Genomic DNA, 24,658 nt, shown 5'->3' on the forward strand with positions numbered 1-24,658 from the left:
AGTATCTGGGGTATAGCACCACCCCGAAATTACATGTAAAAAAGTACAACACACACACACACACACACACACACACACACACACAAGGTTCAGTTTTTATCAAGTATTCAAAGGTAGTCCCAAATGAGTTCAAGCATGCTTCAAAATCCTGGTACTTCTGAACCCTCCAATATCAAACAGAGACAGGCTTAAAATACAGTTCTTTGCTGGTTAGAGGGCCAGGTTGGCTAAAACAGGAGACTTCTCATACCAGGAGGATGTTTTAGCCCTGCTGAGTCTCCACGAATTTGGAATAATCTGGTACGGTGGGCCTAGGTTACCTTTGGAGACTAGAATTTATATTCTATAGGGAGTGGGCAATGGCTAATTCTTATTATTAGTTTTTTGGCTGCCATCAAGCACTCTCGTTGAAAACCAGCCTTTGGCTCCTTGTTGTGAGCTAAATAGAATTAATTTAACAATAACTCCAATACAATGAGCTGCTATGGATGTCCCTGCACATCACGGGACGCGCACAGATCTAGATGCCACACAGCCGATGTCCACACAATTAACATAAAAAACACCAGTCAGTTCCATTCGGTTCCCAGTGTTCAGGGCACAGCATGACTGTTGTTCCCCGTTTGCCTTCTTAAAGTTTTCTAAGACAGCAAATCTCATAAGCAAATGTACATAGGCCTAGGTGCCCTCCTGACTGCGTACGTCAAAATAAGTGTTTACTTCTTGTATCAGAAATTATACAAGGGGCCTTTACAGAGTAGAGAACCTGGGGAACGCTGGGACCTGTATGGAGGACCGGAGCAGAAAGTCCATTTCATGTTGACTCAGGAAGCGTTTTATAAAGAATATGGGGGTTAACAACCATTCGGATTTGCTAGAAGAAGGCGAGAAAGCTTGCATTCTACAGTTTACAGTGCACTACAAAAAAAAAAAAAAAAAAAAAAAAAAAGAAAGAAAGAAAAGAAAAAAAGAAAAAAAAAAGACCCACAAGAGGAGGTAATACCTGAGTGTAGGAGATGTATTCAGTATTACATTAAAACCCTGGAAGAAAGCATTGCCATTTGTGGTCAGATTTATTTATTCCTCATAAGCATGGAGGAAAAAGTACCCAGAAGGGACAATCAAGGTGTCTTCTGTGAATTACACTGGAAAACTTGTGTTTGGGATATTTTCAAAGCTCAAAGTGTTTTGCTTGTTTTTGAAAGTGGAGATTCTAGTGCAACCGGGAAGATAAACATCCTTAACAGGTTTTCATTTTGCATTTTTTACTGTTGTTTTTTTTTTTTTTTTAAGCAGAAAACACATATTCTCTTGCCCCTGTAAATTCTAAATGACCATTTTTCAAGTCATTCAAATGAAGGCTGAGGTGGATGGCACGAAGCTCCTAAAAAGGTTGATGATGAGGTATAGGCCTTACAAATTAGCCATGTCGCGGTAGGATTTTTTGGTACGGTTTATTTTGGGTACTATAATTTGACCCACAGAATAGCTACCTGAAACCATGTAATAAAAACCCTTTCCAAAATGGGGTTCCACTGTATTGGTTTTAAGATCAGATGTCAGTGTTCTTTGATCTTTGTTGCTCAGATGTTCTCATTATGTGCAGCAGAATTCAGCAGGTGTTTGGTTGTTTATCCAGTAAAGGGGAAGGTGAGCTGGGATTAAATTGTCATGACATAGCTTTGTTTTAGCCCTGCTGAGTCTCACTGAATTTGGAATAATCGTGTTGCTGCAATAGCAATTTTGCTAAGTACAATAGGACACGGAAAAGCTTGGCTCACAAACTAATGGACTGCAGCTACCATCTGTGGGATTGAAACGAAATGCCTCCAAAAGAAATACTCATGAATGTAACCGGCCATCTTGTTGATTAGCTTTCTGGTGGACAGGATTCCAGTCACCTAAATGAACCAGCACAACCTCTCTCTGGAAGCCAATAAGTAGATGAATAACCATTTGCCCCCGAATAAGCATTTGCCCAATAAATTCCAATATACTCAAAGCCCCTTTGAAAGGAGACTCTTATAATCAAATTATGTAGAATGTAGAAAATTGTATCAACACTTTGCAAACTGTAAATTAAAACAGAAAAACATAAGTTCTTGTGCCAGAGTGTATAAGGTCATTCTGTTCCAATTCAACACATTCCGCTCTACTCTTATATCCTACTGTCTGTGGCTGGGTTAATTGTAAGCTGGCAAGTTCAGATTTATGTTGCTTAATTTATTCAGGAGAAAACTTCGGTCTCACTGTCAACATTAGCACACAAGTTTCCATTTTTAAAGAAAAAGAATCGGTCTCTGCAAGTGCCTAATTGTGTTTCTCTCACTATATGTATCTGCGTGGCACACATCACTCTAAGACTTCATGGACTGTTATTAGCACACCTACAGTCTTGGAACTCCAGAATTTTAAGGTTTTTGAAAAAAATTAAAAAATTTTTAATTCTTTTCTTAATGTTTCTTTTGAGAGAAAGAGAGAGAGAGAGAGCGCACACACGAGCAGGGGAGGGAAAAGAAAGAGGGGGACAGAGGGTCCAAAGCATGGTCTACACTGACAGCAGCAAGCCCAACGGAGGGCTTGAACTCATGAACCGTGAGATCATGACCTAAGCCGAAGTCGGATGGTTAACCAACTGAGCTACCCAGGCGCCCCCAGAATTTTAAGTTTTTAAGGACACCATTCTTCACTAAAGTCCAGTTAAAGTCGACATTTTAGACACTGAAAAAGAATTCTGTAACTACGTGAGCTAAGGAAAAAATGATTTTTAGAAAGAAGGTAGCACTTGGAACTCCCAAACAACTTACAGATTTACTTTCCTCAACTTTCTTCTCAGAATTTCCATCTTGCAACCCAAGGAAGTCCAGAGACTGAAATGGATTTTTCTGAGACTTGGTCAGGTGAGAAGGGTTAGCACTAGTTGACTTCCTCACCTCTACACACTTTCTTCCTGTGGCCCAACTCCCCAATGCAAGTGCAATCTCAAGTGGCTTGCCCCTTGGTCAGTGGGTCCCCATCTCAGCCAGGAGGGATGTAGGGGCTCAGCATCGTGTGGCCTTTGCTGAGAAGTGCTTTGGCCTGTGTTTTGGATTCAGATTCCAAAACTTCTGCCTTGTTTAGATGTATTGGATCTCAGTATTATCAACTGAATCTGCCTGGGAACCTGCCTCATAATTTCCATGCTCTTTAGTTGGTCCCATATTAGTTCTAGTCTCCCTCAAGCCCTCTCGTTCCATTTTACAAGGAGTAGAAGCCTTGCCTCTGAGCCCCAGCTGATGGTTGAGGTTCTATGCATTTGCTTGAATATTTCCAGTTGCTCTATTTAACTTGTCCATCAAAACTTATTGCCCAATGTCTATGGTAGTGGTAACATGGTGACTCTCGTGGCTATCATTCAAATACTGGGATCTGGCTCCTAGTCTAGACTTCCTAAGAGTACTTACAGCTGGTATGTCCCCTCTTGTATGTTCCTTGGTGATGGGGGAGTGCCCGGCCCGGCCCGAGTCTGCCCTGCTTCAGTATAGCTAACTAAACAATGTTCAACAGCCTCCCATGAAGTGACGATAGGTTGAAATACTTACGTATTCTATTGGAATTCGGTTGCACTTCCTAATTTTCTAAATGTTGTCTATCTCTGTATTTTCATTGATATACTCATCCTTCCCACCCACCAGTTGAAAACTCTGTCCTCTCTCCATGGCAGGAATTATCTGATGATCATCTTCATATTCATGTTCTCCACTGGGCGGACTCCCATGACATCATATTGATGGAGACCTCAAGCTTTTGTCCTGGACAATATATTCTGTCTTATCTCATTCTTGGTAATTCTGTGCTCAGCCAGATATGATAGAAGTGGCAGATATGATAGAAGGCCAGTACAAAACGTACGTCATTTTCACCTCTGTTCCTTCTTCTTCTCCTTTTTTAAAGTTTATTTATTTATTTTAGGAGAGAGAAAGAGAGTACGAGTAGGAGAGGGGCACAGGGAGGAGAGAGGGAGAATCCCCAGCAGTCTCTGTTGTCAGTGCAGAGCCTGATTTGAGGCTCAAACTCAGCAACTGTGAGATCATGACCTGAGCGAAATCAAGAGTCAGACACTCAGCTGACTGAGCCACCCAGGCACCCCTCACCTCTGTTTCTTCTATTTCAAGTTTCTACGACCCATTTTCTCCCTGCTTTTTCTTCTATCAGATCAAGGACTCAACTAGAATCAGGCACCCTCACTTTATTAAGAGCTGCTACTTCCTACTCACGACCATTCTGCAGGCTGGGCGAGATGAGCCATTTTGCCAGTGAGGAAGCTAAGACCTAGAAAGGTCAAGGTTATTTTGCTTTCAGCTGTTCGCTGTTCAGGTCCCAAGAGGGCAACAGTGAGCGATGGGGAGCTACCTAGGGGACTGAAAGGGACTGAGTGCACACAGGGTCAGGAGGTGCTCAGTGTGAAGTAGAAAGGATCAGAGGGCATTTTAGTTTCTGGGTCAGGCAGCTGGACTGAAGCAAAGGCAAGTCAGCTGCTGGAGGCTTGGATCTTGGACCTTAATCTATTAATGAAGCAAGGTGAGGTGAAGGGCAGGGATGGAAACATATGCATATTAAAGGCTATATCTGGAATGGCTCATCTCTTGGCTGGCTCTGACCTTTTGCAGTGGACTAGAGAACTCCATGATCAGTTACTGCTTCCTGCCCTGAGGGAGGAGAAGGGAGTGGCCGGCTGCTTATTTTCTGATCCGCTCTTTTGGGATTCAGGACAAATCATCCAATTGGAACTACTTATAAGTGAAAAGAAAAACCAAAAGAAGGGCAAACTGGTAAAATTTGGATGAGGTGTACCACAGCAAGAGGACTTGTAAATGTGACTTGCTTACTACATTTGACTGAAGTGGTTTACAGGGCCCTACAAAATAGGCCACCCTGCCCCACCGCTTGGGCCTCTGATTTAGTAGCTATGCCATGCTTCCTCCCTCTGGCCTGCTCTATTCTGGGCTACACTGGTCTCCTTTCTGGCGGAAGGCAGGGGTAAGGACACACAAACACTTAAGAGAGTTCTTGTCTCAGAGTATTCGCTGCTAAGGCTTCCTCGTCCTCAGATGCCCTCCACCCATCTGTGGCCAGGGTTTGCTCCCTGTGGCCCCTGTCAAACATCATCTCGCGTGAAAAGTCTCCCCTGACTGAGATGCCTAAGAACACACCCTCTTCCTCTCACCCCCTTGGTGCCCACACCCACTGAACTTTGCTTCCTCTCACCAAAGGCAAACGTATGCCCTTGTTACATATGTGTTAACTGCTTGCCTCCCTCATCCCCTCCCCTCCCCTAGAATGACAGCTTCTGGAGGACAGGCCATCTGTTTTGTCCACCGTTGTTGACCCAGCACAGAGGAGGGCCTCCAGAGAGAAGCAGGTGCTTAAGAAGTATTTGTTGAATGAATTTACACTAATTATTTCATGGAATAATATCTCTCTTGCTTAACACTAATAGATTTGACTTGATTTGTTATGCTTTATTTTATTAGGATACTAAATTTTAACAATGCTTTATCTTGTGACTTAATAAAGTATCTCCTTCGTCATCTTCTTTTCGATTTTAAGTGGCCCACAGAGAAGTAAATAGGACATAAATATATATAAAGAATAAAGAAAAAAAAGAATAGGATTGTAAAGGGAAACTTGTGGTAGCATGGGAAGACAAAATAATTAGTCTTCTGTTAATCAAGCCAGGGGACTCTCTTCAGCAACCTGAAAAAAAACAACAAACAAACCCAAAGCAAAAAAGTATACATACACAAACCTACCACTCTTGCGTTCCATTGGGCCATTGTGGAACAATCTGGGTTTGAATCCAGCTCTTACTACTTAGTCGTGGTGTACTTAGGCCAAGTACGTAATTTCTCAGGCTCTGACTTTCCTCTTTGTGAAGTGGACCTCATTCTGGTGTCACCTCCCAGGGTTGGCTCTGCTGGTGAGTAAGTGGGACCAGGGTGCACTGAGGCCCTCAGTCCGGGCCCGGCTTCACGTGCTCAGTCCTGAGAGGGGCCACTCACCCGGGACGGGGGACACAGGGATGGGGGTGCCCTTCACGGCCCTGCCACTCCCCAAGCCAACGGCTCCATGAGGCAGCCGGCTCCTCAGCTCTACCCTCAAGGCGACAGAGCCCCTGTGAGAAGATGCCATGTCCGTGAAAGGACCCGTGATATCACACACCTGAGTGACCTTATATATTTTTAAAAGGAAAATCTCCCAAATGATCCTTTCCAAAGCTCTCTTAAACACGCATCTCAAGTACTAACCTGGGCTTGGGCTTGGGCCTGGTGTGAAATGTGAAGATGAACACACCCTACATTTATAGATTGAACTGGAAACAGTGCTTCCTCGTAGAGCTCCTACAACCCCCCAACCTAATTTGCTGCGCTTTACCCTGGTGCACCAACAGGGACGGCCTGTGTAAATGAACGAGCGGGGCTGGGTGGACAATACTGTAAATAACAGCCACCAGGAAAAAAAAAAAAATCCTGGGGAAAATTAATTTTCAACAGTGGAACAGAGCAGGGAGAACAGCACTGGGCTTTTCCTGCTTGTGATTTATAGCATGTCCCCTCTTAACTCACAATAATGAATCACTGGCTTTTCCTCCCAGAGTTTATCCTTTCTCTGAGTTTGATTCTGCATATATGTACATGCAAGGGCAGGAACTGTTTTTCCATTTGGAATTCCTCTATGGTATGCTTTCATTTCCTACCTCTTTCCCACATTAACAAAAAGTGTTCAAAAGGAACTTAACCCAAGAGAATTTCTTCCCCGCCCTGTTCATTCCTGTTTCTTCAGAATTCACAGCTGAGTTTCATTAAGAGGCAAATTTCTAACAATTCAACGAGGGCATAAGATTCGTATTCTTTTACAGAACATTTCTATGATTCAAAGGTACATGTCAAACCAGTGATGCGAACCCATTAAGAAAAAAAAAAAAATGATCAAAAGTGGTACGTATTTTGTAGTTCTGGTATTTAAGTTGTAAAAATCTGGATTTGCCAGGGCTTAGTGCAACCGTCTTACTAATGTAGTCATGTGACATGCTTTTTAATAATATACTCATCTGGAAGGCCATCAACTCTTAGGTAGTTTCCATTTGTTATTTGCACCCTCACTGGCTCAAAGCTAGCCTCTTCTTTTTTTTTTTTTTTTAATTTTTTTTTTCAACGTTTATTTATTTTTGGGACAGAGAGAGACAGAGCATGAACAGGGGAGGGGCAGAGAGAGAGGGAGACACAGAATCAGAAACAGGCTCCAGGCTCTGAGCCATCAGCCCAGAGCCCGACGCGGGGCTCGAACTCACGGACCGCGAGATCGTGACCTGGCTGAAGTCGGACGCTTAACCGACTGCGCCACCCAGGCGCCCCAAAGCTAGCCTCTTCTTAAGAGATCTCCTTGTTGCTAAATCTGGTGGTTACGCTCCTCAGTACCCTGCTTATTTCACACCTCCACAGCATCTGACACCTACTTCCCCTTCTTCTGGAAACGTTTTATCCTGCGGTCATCATGATACCTCCACTCTTCACATTTTCCCACCACCTCTGTGGCTGTTCTTTCTCGGTGTCCCTTGAGGTTCTCCCATCTGTATCTTGTAGATGGCTTTTCCTCAGGTCTCTGTTCTCGGTCACTCTCTTCAGCCTGCTTCAGCCACCTGCCCTATGTCTATGGCTGCTGCAATGACCATGTTAGCGACATCTTCATTTAAGCTTTCTCTCCTGAACTCAAAGCTATTTATTCAACACTTACGGGCCTTCGGTATTTAGACGACACAGGCACTTCCATCTTAATATGCCCCGGTGCAGCGCATCTGTCTTCTGCCTCCACCTTCTCCTTCTGCATTGCTTCCTTTGCTCACTACCATGACGATCCATCCCATTGTCCAAGCGAGGATATGGGTACCGTTCTACATTTCCAAGTGTGATACTTTGTATCACACATCCTCCTGCGGAGACCTGCAGACCACTGTTGCGCACTACCCTGTTCACTGTCTTGACCTCCTAACTGGTCTTCCTGCCCCCTGTTATGTTCCCGTCCGATCCATTCTTCACTGTGCACCAACACTGGTCTTTCTAATATACAAATCTGATCTTGATACTCAAATCGAAAATCTGATAGGACACTCAAAACCTCAATAGCTTCTCATTACCTTCAGGATAATGTCCAAAGTCCAGACCGGTTCATATGGCCTTAATGGGCTGGTCCCTCTTGCCTTGTTAGCCGTCCCTCTTTCTTCCTGACACTTTTCCTTTCCTTTTCCCCATACGTAGTCTTATGAGTTCAGTCTTTCTGAAAATCTTTCAGTCCTCTGCCTGGTATGCTCTTGTCCCCGTATATTTATTACTCTTCCCTCACCTGGTCAGCTCCTGTGCCTCCGTCAGCTATCAGTGCAGCGTCACTTCCTCCAGGCTGCCTTCACGGATTGAAGTGCCCTGCTGCGCAATCTCTACTGTGTGAACCTCCCCGTCATGCCTTGTCCTACTGCCCTTTAACTGCCTGAGGACTCGCAAGCCACGTCAGCTTTGTGTGCCCAGGGGCGGTGTCTGACCTGTCTTGTGTAGTACATAACACATAGTAGGTACTCAAACACATTTGTGGAAACATTAATAAAAGAGGGAATAAAATCCAGTTGTCAAGTTTAATTGATTTTTGAGCATGTCTGCCTATCAGAAAGTATGAACAACAGAAACGTTACTATCTTTAGACAGAAGTTGGAAGGATACCCATCTTAAAATTAAAACAACAACAATACCCAATAGTTCCTGGGTTATCTACTGTGGACGGGCACTGTGAAAAGTGCTTCACGTGTGCAGTCATTTTGTTCACACAGTGATCTGTGAGGCAGGAACTATTATCTTCTTCACGTTACAGATGAAGAAAATAAGGCAAAGAGAGATAAGCAATTTGGCCAGAGTCAGTTGTCAGAGCCAAGATTATATGAAACCCCCAATGTCCACTCCCCCCCCCCCCACTAAAAAAAACCCATCCAACAAAATAGACAAATGGGTTCAACAAAATGTACTGAATACTTGTTTTGTGTGAAATACCACAAGGGATGCATCCACACAACCCGTGCGCTCCTTACTTCAGTGAAAATAACCAGGGACGTTGAAGAGAGGTACTGTTTTGCATTTGGCTAGTCATTACCATCAGCCTGGCAAGAGATATTCTATATTACATGGAAAAATATGATTGGGCACACCAGAAAACTTTCCAGCTTTTCTGCACCAGATACTGTAATTTCATTATTTAGCATAAAATGTGAATGCTCAGGTTCATTAACAGTCAAATCCAGATGCAAATGCAAATGGAGAAATATAATGGAAAACCAAATAGCAGATTCTCATTATCTGCTTTTTGTTAAAATCAATGCCAAAGCTCTCCTCTGTAAACAAGTACTGAATTACAGTATTTTAGGCCTGATACAAACCTAGACATTATTTACTCCAATTCTCTACAATTATTTTTAAGTTTAAGGTCTAAAGGAAAATAACTAGTAAGCATAAGAGATTCCCAGGACTCGGGAAAAGTGGTCAGCAGTATCTATGAAAGCTGAACCTATACCCATCCTGAGACCCAGCTCCTCTACCCCTAGAAATATACCCAATAGAAGTGCTTTTATTTGTCACCAAATGATATATATGATAAGCATTTTTTTTTTTTGTAATACCCCCAACTGCCATCGATCCAATGATCATCAATAGTAGACTGGGCAAATAAAATACGGTATATTTAAGCAATGGAATATACCATGCAGTGATGAAACCAAGGTACAACTACATACAACCATGTGGATGAATCACAAAATTATGAGGAGCAAAAGAAGTTATCATTTTATCATGATTTTTATTGACGCAAATTTCAAAAAACAGTCTAACCTAATCTCTGATGTCAGAAGTAAGAAGAATGGTTACTTAGAGGACACAGCGGTGTTTGTTGAAATGCTGGTGATTTCTGCCTCTCGCTTTGAGTGCTGATTGCACAGGAATGCTCATTCTGGGCCAATCCATTGAGCTGTATACTTATTATTTGTGCATCATTTTCTGTATACATGTTATACTTCAACAAAAATCACATCCCTTCCCCCCAAAGAGAAGAAAGCTGGCGCTCTCTTTTACCTATCTCCTCCATTATGAAGAAATTCTCAGGCACAAGTTCTCAGGGAAGAACTCACGAATGTTGTGAATCTTAATTCTGCTAAAACTAACATTTGCTTCAGTCGTGTCAACACAAATAAATACTTCAATATTGAAAACGTTTGCTAAAGAAACAAATGTGTTTGATGAGAAAACAAAAACCAGTATTTCCTTTGGCAAACATTTGTTGGATTGGAGGTAGCAAATGTAAAACTTCCAAGTTGTTACTGAATTTGCTTAGATGTTCAGTTTACTCAAGATTCAGAATTTTTGTGGAGTTGTATTTTTTAAAAACTGTAGGGATAAAAATAATTGTAATAGAAATAAAAAAGACTGAATGTCTAAAATGCTGCTCTGGCTTTGTCCCAACTACACACAGTTGTGTAATGCCTGGCAAATAATAAGCATTTGAAAAATATTTGCTTTAAGAATAAAAATATAGCACACCGTGCACTCGTTAGATACTTCTCCTCAATCTTTGTCACATAGAGATACAATGGGTATTTTTTAAATACCTGGTAAACAGGAAATGAACTATACTTCTTTGCTATTTTAGCAAGCATATAATAGAGAATAATGACTGAAAAAAATATCATAGTGCTAATTATTATATAACAGTGCTGTTTTAATATTATTTATAAGACACCTGTAAATGATAGAACATCATTGAATGATTTATAGCTTCATAAATCATTTATCTTAAGTCATTTATAAGAGAAAGATACTTTATTAAAAAAAAACTTGAAAGTCATGAAGACCTTGGAAAAATGAACAAAAAAGTATCCTCCCACCAACTACATTTTAGAGAAAAAATGGAGAGTAGTATCACTCTCCCTGGAAGTAATCATATATTAAATTGGTGTCAAGAAAACCTTAGAAAATATTAGCTTTCAGGAAAAAACACTTACAATTTATATTTTCTACTTTTAAGTAATATATTCTTACTATGACTCTAAAATCTGTCCAAACCCCCATTAACATTTTAAAAGAAAGTTCTCCAGTTCTTACCAAACAGAAATAAATAATACCTGACAACAGCATTAGGGAGCATAAACATAAAATTACCTGTTATTAAAAACTGAGCACATTTTTTCTCAAAGAAATATATTACTCAGCTGTAAAATAGTATGTTTGCCATTCACACTAATGTTTCAACATTATGGTTCAATCTTCTAAAAAGCTGACATGGAAAATAATGGCGTAATAAACTAATTCATCATAATGTGCAAAAGAAACCGCTGGAATAAATTGTAATAACCTTTCAAAAACTAGCAGCTTTTAAAAGTATTAATTTCTACTCCAGATAATTGGAAAGGACACCTGGGTGGGTAGGCAATATTTTTTATGGGATTGCTCTGTCAGGAGCTCAGATTGTCTCTGGACTCAGCAATGATCATTTAGCACTAAATGACAGTGAATCTTGCAAATAGGTCTTCCTAGATGGGGTTTGCCATAAATTACCAAACTCAACTCCCCTCAAGGTCAGCCATATGAGAGGGCAGGTATCAAACGGCCTTCGTGGAGACCCGGAGTGGTCCTCGGGTTTCTCATAAATGGACAATAGTTGTGTTGGCTGCCATAAAATCAACTTAATGGACTGACAACATAAATTACCATCAAACTCTGACGACATTCGTCCCTAGAAGACAGCTGAAGAATGCTTTTATATCAAAGCTGAAGAAAATGGATAACAATATGCTTTGCTCTATACCAGATCATAAATATTTTTAACAATTCTAAGTGGGGAATGAATTAATATTAGAAGCTACGATATGGTTTACTTGAGGCATTAAAAACAGCATCTAAGTAATATTAAAATGGCACTTGCTTTTTGAACTATTATATATCATCGTAACGCAATGGAGTGTGTGTGTGTGTGTGTGTGTGTGTGTGTGCGTGCGTGTGCGTGTGTGTGTGTGTTCTAGGTAAGAAGGTTACATTTGCCCGGCACTGGGTATTTCCTTAAATCTAAATAACTACAAAGAGTACTGATGGCTTTCTGGTTTTATTTTATCTCTGTAGCCCACTCTGGACCCACAGAAAGATAGATTCTTGAGTTCTCCTGCTACCTGGGATAAATCATCAATTCACTTTCTCTGTGGCTCAGTTTTTCCATTTGTAAAGTAAAACTGTTAAAGAAGGACATTTTGAAGACACTGGAATTAATCCTGGCAGGAAGGTACTAAATAAACACCAAACTACTGGAGAATCGTATCAATACATTTATGAAAATAATGCACTCTAGACAATCAATTAACAGCTTTTACAAGTCAACGCGGTAAAAAAATATAACAGCAGCTGAACAAGGAAACTGGAATTTTGGGGGCATATTAAACATCACTGGCTGAATTTTCATTACTCATCTAATTATGCTTCCATCTTCTTACTTCAACATAGAGCTACAATTATTCTCCCAGGCATTTTCATAATAGTATTTATTATCTCGTGGAAATCAGGACTTCACTGTAGGTTTGCTAAAAGAAATGCTACAGTAAATAAAAGCAAGATGTTCCTGGAATCCAATGGCATCTGAGACCATGAATACTATGCATAATGTCAATGAACTCTATACACTTTGCAAACTATACAAGTTCCCAAACAGAATGTGAAGTTAGTAAGTTTTGTGTCTGTCTCCCGCATCTGGTCATCACCTCTGTCGTGCCTTCCTTTGCACTATCTCTTGCATTTATTCTTTCCTTCTACCCCACCGTCACTTCTGTCTAGAACCTCATCACCTTAGAACTGAGTTATTGCAGTAGTTTCTCTGCTCCTGTTCTCTTTCTACCAATCCATCCTGCCTACCCCTGCCAAATGAATCTTTTTTAAAGCACTATTTTAATTATGTCATTCCTCTGCTCAAAATTGTCAATGAGTCCCCATCCCCTGGGGGCCAGAGGCCAGTCTTTATCTAGAATCAAAGCTTTGGCCTCTCCGGCCTCACCTGCTTTTCTAATCTTGTCTTTTCCAGTTCTCCTGCACAAGCCTGCAGGATAATAAATGCATCTGATGCTTGGTTACTTTCACCATAGGGCCTGCCTGGTGGGTACCATCCATCCTCTCTGCCTAGCCCGTCGCCTTCCATCTGTGAGGCCTTTTTCACTACTTCAAGCCATAGTTAGCACCTCTAGTCATGAAACTGGAACGGTCTTTCTTTTTTTTTGTATTAAAATGATTTATTTCACTGTTGTAATATGGCTGAACTTCAGTTTTCATTGTTTAACGGTTTCCACGTCTTTTCTCCCTAATTAATTTGTAAAGCTCTTTAAGGGTAGGGGTGTTTGTGTTCTTATTATCTGCCAATCTCCCTAGCACGGAGTTTATGAAAATAGTTAGCAATCAGTAGATACTTGTTTAATGAATGAACGCAAAAATGCTGCTCTAGGCTTCTTGCAAGATTAGGATGAAAGCTATTCAGTTGTGTTTGTAACTTGTGGTATTCCAGAGCAGTAATTTATGCATGCGAGGCAGTTTTCCCGAACCTAATAAATCTGTTTTAATTTTTAAGTTCTTAGCGAAATTCTGGATTATGAAATATAAGCTGAGCACATGAGATTTATAATGTTGAAATCTGACTTCAGTGTAAACTTGGGCACCATTATGATAAACACAAAGCAGTGCATATTCACAGAATTAATAATAATTTTCTGAAAGCTCCTTACAAACCGAAAGCTCAGTAATTTCTACACAAAACTAAAATCAGTCTAAGAATAAACTCAGAGAAAAAAAAAAAAAAAGATAAGCATGCAGCAAGCAGTCCAGAGTCTTTATTTTATGAATCAGAAATATACTTTAGCTTGTAATATTCTGCAGAAAGAATACGGATTTTGGAAATCATCAGGATGGTCCTGCCACTTGCTGGGTGTGCCATCCTGGGTCAGTAACTCAATGTCTTTGAACTTTAAAGTTCTCACAAGGCAAGTGAAAATATTAATATCCAGTTTACTTCAAAAACCGGAGATGAATGAACCCCTTTGGAGCTGTTAATTAGGTTCATGAATTAAAGGGCACCCTGTGGCACCTACCTCAGTACGTGGCACATTAATAAATGGTAGCTACTATTATTGTTTTTGTTTTACGACTTTTTTTCTTTTTCACTCCTTCCTTCTATTGTTTATGGAGAAAAATGGCTTCCCTAATAGCTAAAAAGCATGAGCATAGGAGTCTAAAACATCTGGGTTTAATGGCACTACCATTTACTAGTTTACTAATCTGTTTATTAATGAATCTGAGCCCCAATCGTGTAACAGGATCTATGAAGAAAACAAAACCTTGCAGGGACATTTTGAAGACTAAAAACGATCTATTGAGGGGCGCCTGGGTGGCGCAGTCGGTTAAGCGTCCGACTTCAGCCAGGTCACGATCTCGCGGTCCGGGAGTTCGAGCCCCGCGTCGGGCTCTGGGCTGATGGCTCAGAGCCTGGAGCCTGTTTCCGATTCTGTGTCTCCCTCTCTCTCTGCCCTTCCCCCGTTCATGCTCTGTCTCTCTCTGTCCCAAAAATAAATAAAAACGTTGAAAAAAAAATTAAAAAAAAAACAACAACAAAAAACCGATCTATTGAAAAATGTCTAGCCTAAAACAAGTACTCTGTAACAGCAGGTATTATAATTTTTATGAATCTTCTCTCAGGTACTATTCTGTTCTGTATTAAAGAACCCATGTTCGTGAATATTTTTTAAGTAAAAGTAGTAGGAAAATTTTCCTCCTTATATTTCAGTGCTTTGCAGAAAAACATAATTTAGTATTATAAAAATTATTCTTATAAATAATATTTGTGTAGTGACTTAGAGTTTACAAAATACCTTTACAACTTAGGACTATGCTCTCAAAATATTCCCCCATTTAGCCACTCATTGCTGTATTACTCCAATCATTATTCCGGCAATCCATTCTACCATCAAGGCGTTTAATAATAAACAATAATGAGAAACTACAAATATTAAGAAAGCTACTTAAAAAGTAAAGTTAAATGTGTTATTGGCCTAGGTCTACATCTTTAGAAATAGTTGACAGTTGAAATTAGTCAGATGAAATTAAGCAATTGATCACAGATTCTCAATCTCAGCAGTAGAGGCCTCCTCTAGGCAGGCTTTAATAAGCACACTTACAGAGTGGTTTCTTTTCTTTCTTTCTTTTTTTTTTTTTTAAGACTACTTATTTTTTTAAATGTTTATTTGAGAGAGAGCAAGCAAGCATGAGTGAGGGGTGGGGCACGCAGAGAGAGAGGGAGACAGAGAATCCCAAACAGGCTCCTCACTGTTGGTGCAGAGCCCGATGCAGGGCTCAATCTCACAATCTCACAATCTCACATGATCTCACTGTGAGATCATGACCTGAGCCAAAATCAAGAGTCTGACGCTTAACTGACTGAGCCACCCAGGTGCCCCTAAAAGTGGTTTCTTACTTTCTCTTTGACTTCTTGAATATTGTTTAAAGTATCAGCAAGGTTGCTGCTGTCCTTCAGGTTAAAATACAATTAAAAAAAAAAATCTGGTAGGTGGTTTCTGGAACTTATCATGTAAACAAATGAAAAGACAGTGAGGCGCCTGGCTGGCTCAGTCAATGGAGCATGCAACTTAATCTCAGGATTGTGAGTTTGAGCCCCATGTTGCATGTGGAGATTACTTAAAAATAAAATCTTTTTAAAAAAAGAAAAGGACAAATATGGCCAATTTTTGTACATCTAAATACATGGATTAGGTCAGATGCTGAGGTTAATGACTTATTAGCTCAGTTGGAATGCAATTAAATGCTAAAGAATGGAAAGCACCTTACAGTTTATAAGACAGGGTTGTTTTTACTAGCATAGTAGCTTAACTGAAGCACATGCTTAAAACTCATCCAATACATTTACTTCCCTTAACGTTTACAAGGTCGAAACCAGACATCAGGCGCAACTTGAAGGTGCCATTAATTCCTATGGAAAACGTTTGAAGAGGTTGTTTCAAGAAGCAGCAGGCTGGTGCCTATTAAGGCCCCTAGGTACACACATACTTTTAGAACCATGTGTTTAAGGACAGCATTACTCTTGATCCTTCCAATGAGTAGCTTGCCACACAATTATTCCTTGTACAAGGTATAAGCTCCATAGGCACAGTCCTCATTTACACTGTTTTATCCTAAATCCAGTCCTTGACTTTAGTGATTATGGCCATTATATCTACATTTTAAAACATGATGTAACATACTTATGAGTAACTGCCATTTAATAACTGATGCCTGCACAGCATTGGATCGATATCTGTTAGATCTGCTTCCAAAATCACACACAGGCATGGCATTTGCTTGGTTTTGGCCTTTGCTGTCTTTCATTGACTCTCCCTCCCTTCTATTACCTGCTAGGGGTATCAAACCCTTTGGGGGCTTCTAAACTGTTTCAGTGTTTATTTTTTCCAAACCCATTAACTATAACTTAATGTTTATAGCATCAATGATAATTCCAAAGCTATTTCACAAATAAAACCTTTTGATCTTCAGGGGCACCTGGGTGGCTCAGTGGGTTAAGTGTCTGACTTCGGCCTCAAGTCACGATCTCACGGTTCACGGGTGCGAGCCCAGTGTTGGGCTCTGTGCTGACAGCTCAGAGCCTGGAGCCTGCTTCGGATTCTGTGTCTCCCTCTCTCTGACCCTCCCCCGTTCATACTCTGTCTCCCTCTGTCTCTCAAAAATGAATAAACGTGTACAAGATAAATAAATAAATTTTAAAATATTTTGATCCTCGTAATAACATCACATGAGATGAGAAAACCAAGGCATGAGGAGATTATCGGACGTGCCTGAGTCACTTGTTTTGACAGAGTTCCTCCTTCCTGACTGAATGGAGGCTCAATTCTTCCCCGTTAACTGCCTCGTCCTTTGCTGGTCTCTGGATTAGACTTGTGATAGAAATGCTTTTTCACCAGTTGTGTGATTTTTACTTTTTCATTTTTTTAAGTTTATTTATTTATTTTGACAGAGAGAGGGAGAGAGAGAGCAAGTGAGCATGGGTGCGAGCAGAGGAGGGGCAGAGAGAGAGAGGGCGAGAGAGAATCCCAGGCAGGCTCTGTGCTGTCAAGGGCAGAGCCCGATGCAGGGCTCGAACCCACGAACTGTGAGATCGTGACCTCGGCCAAGATCAAGAGTCAGGCACGCTTCATGGACTGAGACACCCAGGGGCCCTTGTGTCAAGGTTTTTAAATATATCGGTTAAACCCTGAAGTTTAGCTTCCTTGTCGGTAAGTGCAGGATAATAATACCTATTTCGCAGGGTTACTTTGATGATGAAATGAAATGGTTTATGTGAATTAAAGAACTTAGAATAAGGTAAGTATGTTCAAAAACGTTAGTCCTTCCAATCCCATCTCTTGGGAAGTCTTCACCTAAAGGTAGTTCCTTCAGGTATACAGAGGATCTCTGAAGTTATTCTGTAATTCAGTGGTGGGCCGGGAGAGCAGAGTATATTTAGCGTATCAGTAACAACATTGCATTGAACCAAGGATTTATCCATCATCTACTATATCCCAGCTCAGTACTAAGTGCTACAGATGCACAAACGGACTGGCTGAAGCCAATGTTGGCAGCGACACGAACCAGACTTGATGATTTCCTAGAAAATAAAGATATTCCAAGAGGGGCTGGTCTGCCAAGTTTAACGGGACTTCTTGAGAATTCTCCCAAATAACTTCAAATAGAATAAAATGATTTGAAAACTTCTACTTTTTATACTTTCCTCTTGAATGGCACGTTCTGCCAAACCCCAAAGTGTTATTTTTGTAGAGAGTGGTACTGTATCCAGACCATATTATGACAGGGGGCGAGGAAGGAAATGTGGAAGAACCAATCTCAAGGGGACCTAGGAATGTAAGTTTTACAAACGTGCGAGGTGTTTCCACTTTGTTTCTATGACTCAAGTCACATAGGTTAAAAACCCTGTGGCAAAACTACCCATTTGGTATTTTCTCTACCCTTCTCCTGCAGTGCCTGGGAACAGAAATACTTGCTGAGCTGAATTTTAGCCTCTAAGTCAAACTAAACAGACAAAAAAAAAAAAAAAAAAAAAAAAAAAGGCAATCCCACCGCATTTGGATTAGCCCATAAGAAAACTATTTACAGTCAACTAAAACTTTTCACGTTGAGAAGATCTTTCAAGGTCACGTCTAGTGAAATCTCAGTATAATTTGGTTTAAACTCTACATTTCATTTTTAGCAGCAGTAACTAGGGTGTGAGCCAACGTGCAATGTGTGAAATAGCCCAGGATTTAAGGTCAGACATATTGGTTGTCATTCTCCCTCTTCTTGTGATTTTAGGCAACGGCCTGACGTCTCAGGGCCATGGATTTCCTCTTTTTAGAATGGGAATGATGTGCTATTATAACATTATTGAAAAAATTAATTGAGATGGACTATTCCATGTATACACAGTAATACACAGGTTAACAGTTTTTGAGTGTGATTCAATATGGATTACACTATTCTAAGCACTTTTGCTTTTGCTGATTTAAGCTTTACCATAACTCAAGGGGATGGATATATTATCATACCCATTCTAGAGATAAGGAAATTAAGGCACAGAAACCTTGCCATGGCTGGGGTGCCTGGGTGGCTCAGTCAGTTAAGCATCTGACTTCTACTCCGGTCATGATCTCATGGTTCTTGAGTTTGAGCCCCGTATCGGGCTCTCTGCTGTCAACACGGAGCCTGCTTTGGATCCTCTCTTTCCCTCTCTCTCTGCCTCTCCCCCACTTACTCTCTCTCTCTCTCTCTCTCAGAAATAAATATTTAAAAAACAGAACCCTTGCCATGGTCAGTTACTAGCTGGCTGAGCAGGAACTCAAACTCAAACTCTGGCAGTCTAGTTCCAGAGTCTGTGTTCTTAACCATCTCGCTTTGTCCCTTTGTCATGGCAGCTCATGACATGCCCACTTCTCCTCACCCTGGATTCTGGTAAAAAAAAAAAAAAATACAACAGTTCCCACCTTTCCAGAAGTAAATAGGCACACTGAGGACACAGGGCACACGCATTAGGAGAGACAAAGTAATACACGGTACAAGCTGTCAAATGTCAGAGAGGGGGTATAACCCCAAGTTCTATGGCAGTTTGGAAGGAAGGACATAATTGGGATGGAAAATCAGCACAATTTTGTAATGGAGGTGAAGGTTGACTTAGGTCTTGGAGGAAAATCAGAACTGAAACCAGCAAGGAGGATTTGGGGAAGGTTTTTCAGATAATCAGAAGGCTTTCTGTGTTGGGCAATAAGGCTCGGTGTCAGTGGGGAAGGTTTCTCTACAGGAATTCTGAAACTGGGGAACAGGAGGCAGTTTAAAGTCATTTTGTAGAACGTTTGAAAAGCCGGGAGAGGAGGGAGGATCTCCTGTGGGAGAGCCACCAAGGGTGTCTGGGTGCACATGCGTGGTGTCACTCCAAGGAGTGCTTTCAAAAGGCTGAGGAGATGGCAGATGGATAACACACGGGGTAGGGGTACGGAAAGTTCGAGAACGGAGAGCACAGAAGTCTTCAGCGCACATACCTACATTCAGACACTTCTCAATGATCCAGCGATGCTTATCTGGTTGGTGGACATTCCATGGTGTCTTCTCACCTACTGTCTGTCCTTTTGGCTTGTTCCCTGCTTGATGGCACCTGGGGGTGGAGACACAGACGAGTGATTTCCCAGTTAGTCTTTTATTTTGTCGTAGTGTTTGTTTGTTTGTTTGTTTGTTTAATTTCTGCTCCTTAGTAGCTGTGGTTAAAAATGTGTTGTGGTAAGAAGAAGAAGAGGTGTAGTTTGGATGATCAGACCATTTCTTTCCTTCTTTTTTAAAAATGATACCTTCGGTTCCTTTATGAAACAATTTGCTGATGAACAGCTGCAGGGCTCATATTTGAGCCTAACCCTGGGAGAGGTCATTGTTAATTCCCTTTGATTAGAGATGGTCTCACAAACTGGGGGCTACCCAACATGCCTTTTCAGATAATGTTCCTGCAGCAGAACCTTGCTTCTGATCTGGCTGCTGAGGTTTTTTAGGCGAGAGAGGTTCAGCGTACGCTTCTTAAGACTGCTACCCATGGTGTATCTCCAGACTGCCTTTTACCACCAATATGATGATTATCCATATCGATCACTTTCACCTTTGCAGCTACTTGAAGATATTAAGCGATTGCTGCTTCCTCCTAAGTTGAATAGAGAATACCAGGCGACCTGAGTAATTCTCTAGCTGCAGAGTACATGCTTGGCTCTAGAACTAAAGTGCTGTATTTAAGAGATTAAAAGAAGTAGTAGTAGTAATAGTAGAAGAAGAAGAAGAAGAAGAAAGATGAGAAAACGAAACAGACTGCAATGAAAACAGGTTGTCAGTGCCAAACTCTTTTTGTTAAAGTAATATTTCCTTGTTTTTCCAGGCTATTATAAGAGTGTATATAACATCTAAAGAGATTGTAGGAGCCCAGTCCCAGTACATCATTCTTACTAATGTTTATTTGCAAATAGTAGACATGAAGATTAGTGTTGTCCAAAATGGCTAGAATATTCATCTTTACCTGGGTCCCTTGTATGCAAATGTATTTAGGGTGCAACACACACACACACACACACACACGCTTTTTCAAGAAAAAGAAAAGAAAAAAAAAAAATTAAAAAAAAAAAAAAAAAAGGGGCACCTGGGTGGTGCAGTCGGTTAAGCGTCCAACTTCAGCCAGGTCACGATCTCGCGGTCCGTGAGTTTGAGCCCCACGTCAGGCTCTGGGCTGATGGCTCAGAGCCTGGAGCCTGTTTCCGATTCTGTGTCTCCCTCTCTCTCTGCCCCTCCCCCGTTCATGCTCTGTCTCTCTCTGTCCCAAAAATAAATAAAGGTTGAAAAAAAAAAAAAAAATTAAAAAAAAAAAGAAAAAGAAGGGGCGCCTGGGTGGCGCAGTCGGTTGGGCGTCCGACTTCAGCCAGGTCACGATCTCGCGGTCCGTGAGTTCGAGCCCCGCGTCGGGCTCTGGGCTGATGGCTCAGGGCCTGGAGCCTGTTTCCGATTCTGTGTCTCTCTCTCTCTCTGCCCCTCCCCCGTTCATGCTCTGTCTCTCTCTGTCCCCAAAATAAATAAACGTTGAAAAAAAAAAAGAAAAGAAAAAGAAAAGACCTTAAAATTGTATACATTTGGCTAATAGCCAGCTACCGAATCTCTCGTATTCTCTTCTCTGATTAACACACTTTCATACATATTTTTTCTAGTTCTTCTGCTAGAATCCTTGCTCGCTCTTCACCTCACAATCCCATTATCAGCCAAACAGTCCTAGAGAAACCAGAGAGCTGGTAGAAAAAAGTACATTCGGTTATTTCAGAACATGGCACACATCAATAGTGTCCACTTATTAGCCAGAAAACTGGATTCCGTTGCTTCTGAGAACTTCTCACATGCTCACAGGCCTGCTGACCTCAACAGAAGACAAAACAAAACAAAGCCTCCACCACAGAAACTAGAATTATCTCCAAAGTTCTCAAATAAACAGAAATCACTGTAATTATGAATAATTAAAATGCTAAACTCAAGAGGGCACTCAACATTCGTTACACTGCAGAACTCATCCCCTAAGGGTGGTGCCTTCAATTAGCTCAGTTTTTGCAACAGAAGAAAAATGGGACAATCAGTAATTGCAGGTGTTTAAGCACAAGGAACAAAACAAGCCAACTTGCCTTTAAATCACTCCTTCTCAGCCAGCAGAGGCATTGCTCTCTTTCAGATTCTCAATGTCTATACTAATTCCAGAATACAGAAAAGCAATTGATCGCAGGACATCAGAAAAGCATACCGCCCTCAGAAGGTTAAGTCGATGCGTTTCATCTTTATCTGCTATTTGGAGTACGTAGGAGGCATGATATAACGATAAATAGTTTTCAAAAGAAAACCTTTTCAAAGGTATTTTGTAAAATGTATCAATATATTTACACAATCTAAAAATGTTTATTAAGATATTTTTCAAAGGTATTTTGTAAAATGTATCAATATATTTACACAATCTAAAAATGTTTATTAAGATATTTTTCAAAGGTATTTTGTAAAATGTATCAATATATTTACACAATCTAAAAATGTTTATTAAGATATTTTTCAAAGGTATTTTGTAAAATGTATCAATATATTTACACAATCTAAAAATGTTTATTAAGATCTACCATGTGTCAGGGTTTATGCTAAGTGACAGTGACGTTGCGCCATTAAAAAGTAGCCGCTGTTTTTTTCTTTAAACATATACAAATTACTATAGACAAATTTGAACATAGCAAGATATTTTTATGTTCTTACAAATATAAAGTTTGGAGTATATAGCTACTATATATAAAATGAAACTTTTTAAAGCATTATTTCTCATTATTCTTGAATTGTAATACATTATTATTTTCATTAAAAAAATTAAATCACAAATTATTCAGATTTTTCTTCCTCAGAGCCTCCTCTGTTAAAAGTATAACTTTTTTCTGCAGCGCCTGGGTGGCTCTGTCGGTTAAGCGTCCGACTTCAGCTCATGATCTCACAGTTTGTGGGTTCGAGTCCCACATCGGACTCTGTACTGACACCTCGGAGCCTGGAACCTGCTTGGGATTCTGTGTTTCCTTCTCTCTCTGCTCCCCCTCCACCCCCCAATCATGCTTTGTCTCTCTCTGTGTCTCAGAAATTAATAAATGTTAAAAAATTTTTTGATACAATTTTTTCTTACAAAATATATCCATTTTTTTGCAGTAACAAATGCCATTACAGATATTATGTTTTTTCTTAGATGTTTATAGGACTAAAATATAAGTCAAGCTGGAAATGGTTTAGCAAATAGTAACTACAGTTTTGAATCTAAGAGACTGTAGCACAGTAAAAAATTTTTTTTTTCTTTTCTTGGATTCAATTTCAAACAGACAACGACTCAAGAAAGGGTTACCTTTTACTAGCTGCCACTTTGGGGAGATGCATTTTGTCTTTCGTTTAAGTAGAGGAAAGAATTCATTAGAAATGTGGTGCAAGCAGTTTCAGAATGATAAATCTCAAGTTACCAATTCCACTTTTAATGATTAGTTGCCTGAGTCTTGTATTTAATTAAAACGGTTATTTTAAATGCTTATATTTAATTCGCACATAATTAGCTAAACCTCAGTGTTACTGCTTCATCCATTTTGAAATTAATTAATTTATAAGATAGCTCAAAAAGTGCTGTACAAATTGAATATTAAGATAAATCGGGATTCGTTTGCATCGTTGATTGGTTTCGGTTGTAACTGCTAGTGGGCCAGTTATATTAGGGTATTGAGGATGACCACTATGTAGGAGAATCCGCGATTGATAGGTCATTGGCGTTACCTTTGTGCAGATGATAAGCACTTTCACCTCTTAGGTAATAGTAGCCTATAGTCGAGGATATGAGTGTCTTAACTTAAAAAGGGATCTAAATTTTATAAATGACTTTTGGCTTAAATACATTTAGGAGAAACCACTGTGTTTAGCAAATGATTCAAAAGTGTGTTAACGATCTGTGTAAAAAAAAAAAAAAAAGAAAACCTTCCTTGAGTCAGTCTGATATTGTAACCAGAAAGTGTTTTCAAGGAAATGTTCTGATTTTAACTTCTGTATAAACACACCACATGATTTATATACCTAGGAACCAAGAGAACAGGTGGTAACGTAGAACGGTTTTTCCCGGCTCAAAGAATGTGAGGGAATTTTAGCCACCCACTATAACTATCGAGCTGGGTTTCCTGGTGAAGTGAAAAACTACATCCATGAATATTCTCCTCTGGGGTGTGATTGCTGGAAACACTGCTAAGCTGTGCAAAATCCATTGATGATATCGCTACTGTTTATTAGTTACTCAATACGTGTCGGCACTGGCTTAGCTTAAATGCCTCACGAGGCGGTATCATCAGGCCCATTTTACAGGTGAACAAAGTGAGGCTTGGGGAGTCCGAGGCACTGCCAAGGGCAGCGTAATCAGTAGAGATGAAGGCAGGATGCAAAACTTCACTCTGTAGCTCTGCACCTCACTGTCCCGACTTGCCATCGCAGAGCTCTAAGGAAGGCATCTTCAGTTGCTCATAACAGTATACACAGAATTTTCCAGTATTTTATTAAAACCTGGACCTCCTACTCTCCAATGAACCCTTCCGGCGGGGGCATCTGTTCCTGCCATGCTCTGATACGAGCTCAAACCTTTTGCGTCTCCTTCCACCCTTGAGGAATTTTCATTCTGAGCAGGCTCAGCTTACATGTGAAATGAAGTTGTGCAGAATATTTCTCTTCTTTTCACGCTAGTACTATTAGGTGGCATTTCAGGATGCCTTCAAGCTATACCGTATCTCAATTACCTCAACTGCCATCTGTTTCTATTTCTTTCAGCCCTTCTCCCTGGTATCCTAAACAATGAACGATAGTCCCACTCAAGAGCTAGACTTAGTGTATTTCTCCGCCAAGGACGTGCGTTAACATAGACAGCCATCCCTGCTCTTTAGATAAGATGATACGAGGTTGTGATCAAAGCCAATTATCTATTGATTTTC

At 40.5% G+C, this 24,658-nt stretch overlaps 1 protein-coding gene across 2 annotated transcripts in view; it reads right to left on the reverse strand.

The window, feature by feature from the left end:
- HS3ST5 (heparan sulfate-glucosamine 3-sulfotransferase 5) overlaps positions 1 to 24,658 on the reverse strand; it is a 155,253-nt gene that overhangs the window by 79,825 nt on the left and 50,770 nt on the right. Inside the window, exon 2 of one of the 2 annotated variants that reach the window (XM_045499331.1) lies at positions 19,668 to 19,776. The gene's annotated coding sequence lies outside the window, so the exon portion shown is untranslated. Of the gene's footprint in view, positions 1 to 19,663; positions 19,777 to 24,658 lie in introns of both variants that reach the window. The other variant, XM_045499330.1, reaches the window with a different exon arrangement.

This window comes from Leopardus geoffroyi, chromosome B2 (assembly GCF_018350155.1).
Source record: "Leopardus geoffroyi isolate Oge1 chromosome B2, O.geoffroyi_Oge1_pat1.0, whole genome shotgun sequence".
Lineage (NCBI taxonomy): Eukaryota > Metazoa > Chordata > Mammalia > Carnivora > Felidae > Leopardus > Leopardus geoffroyi.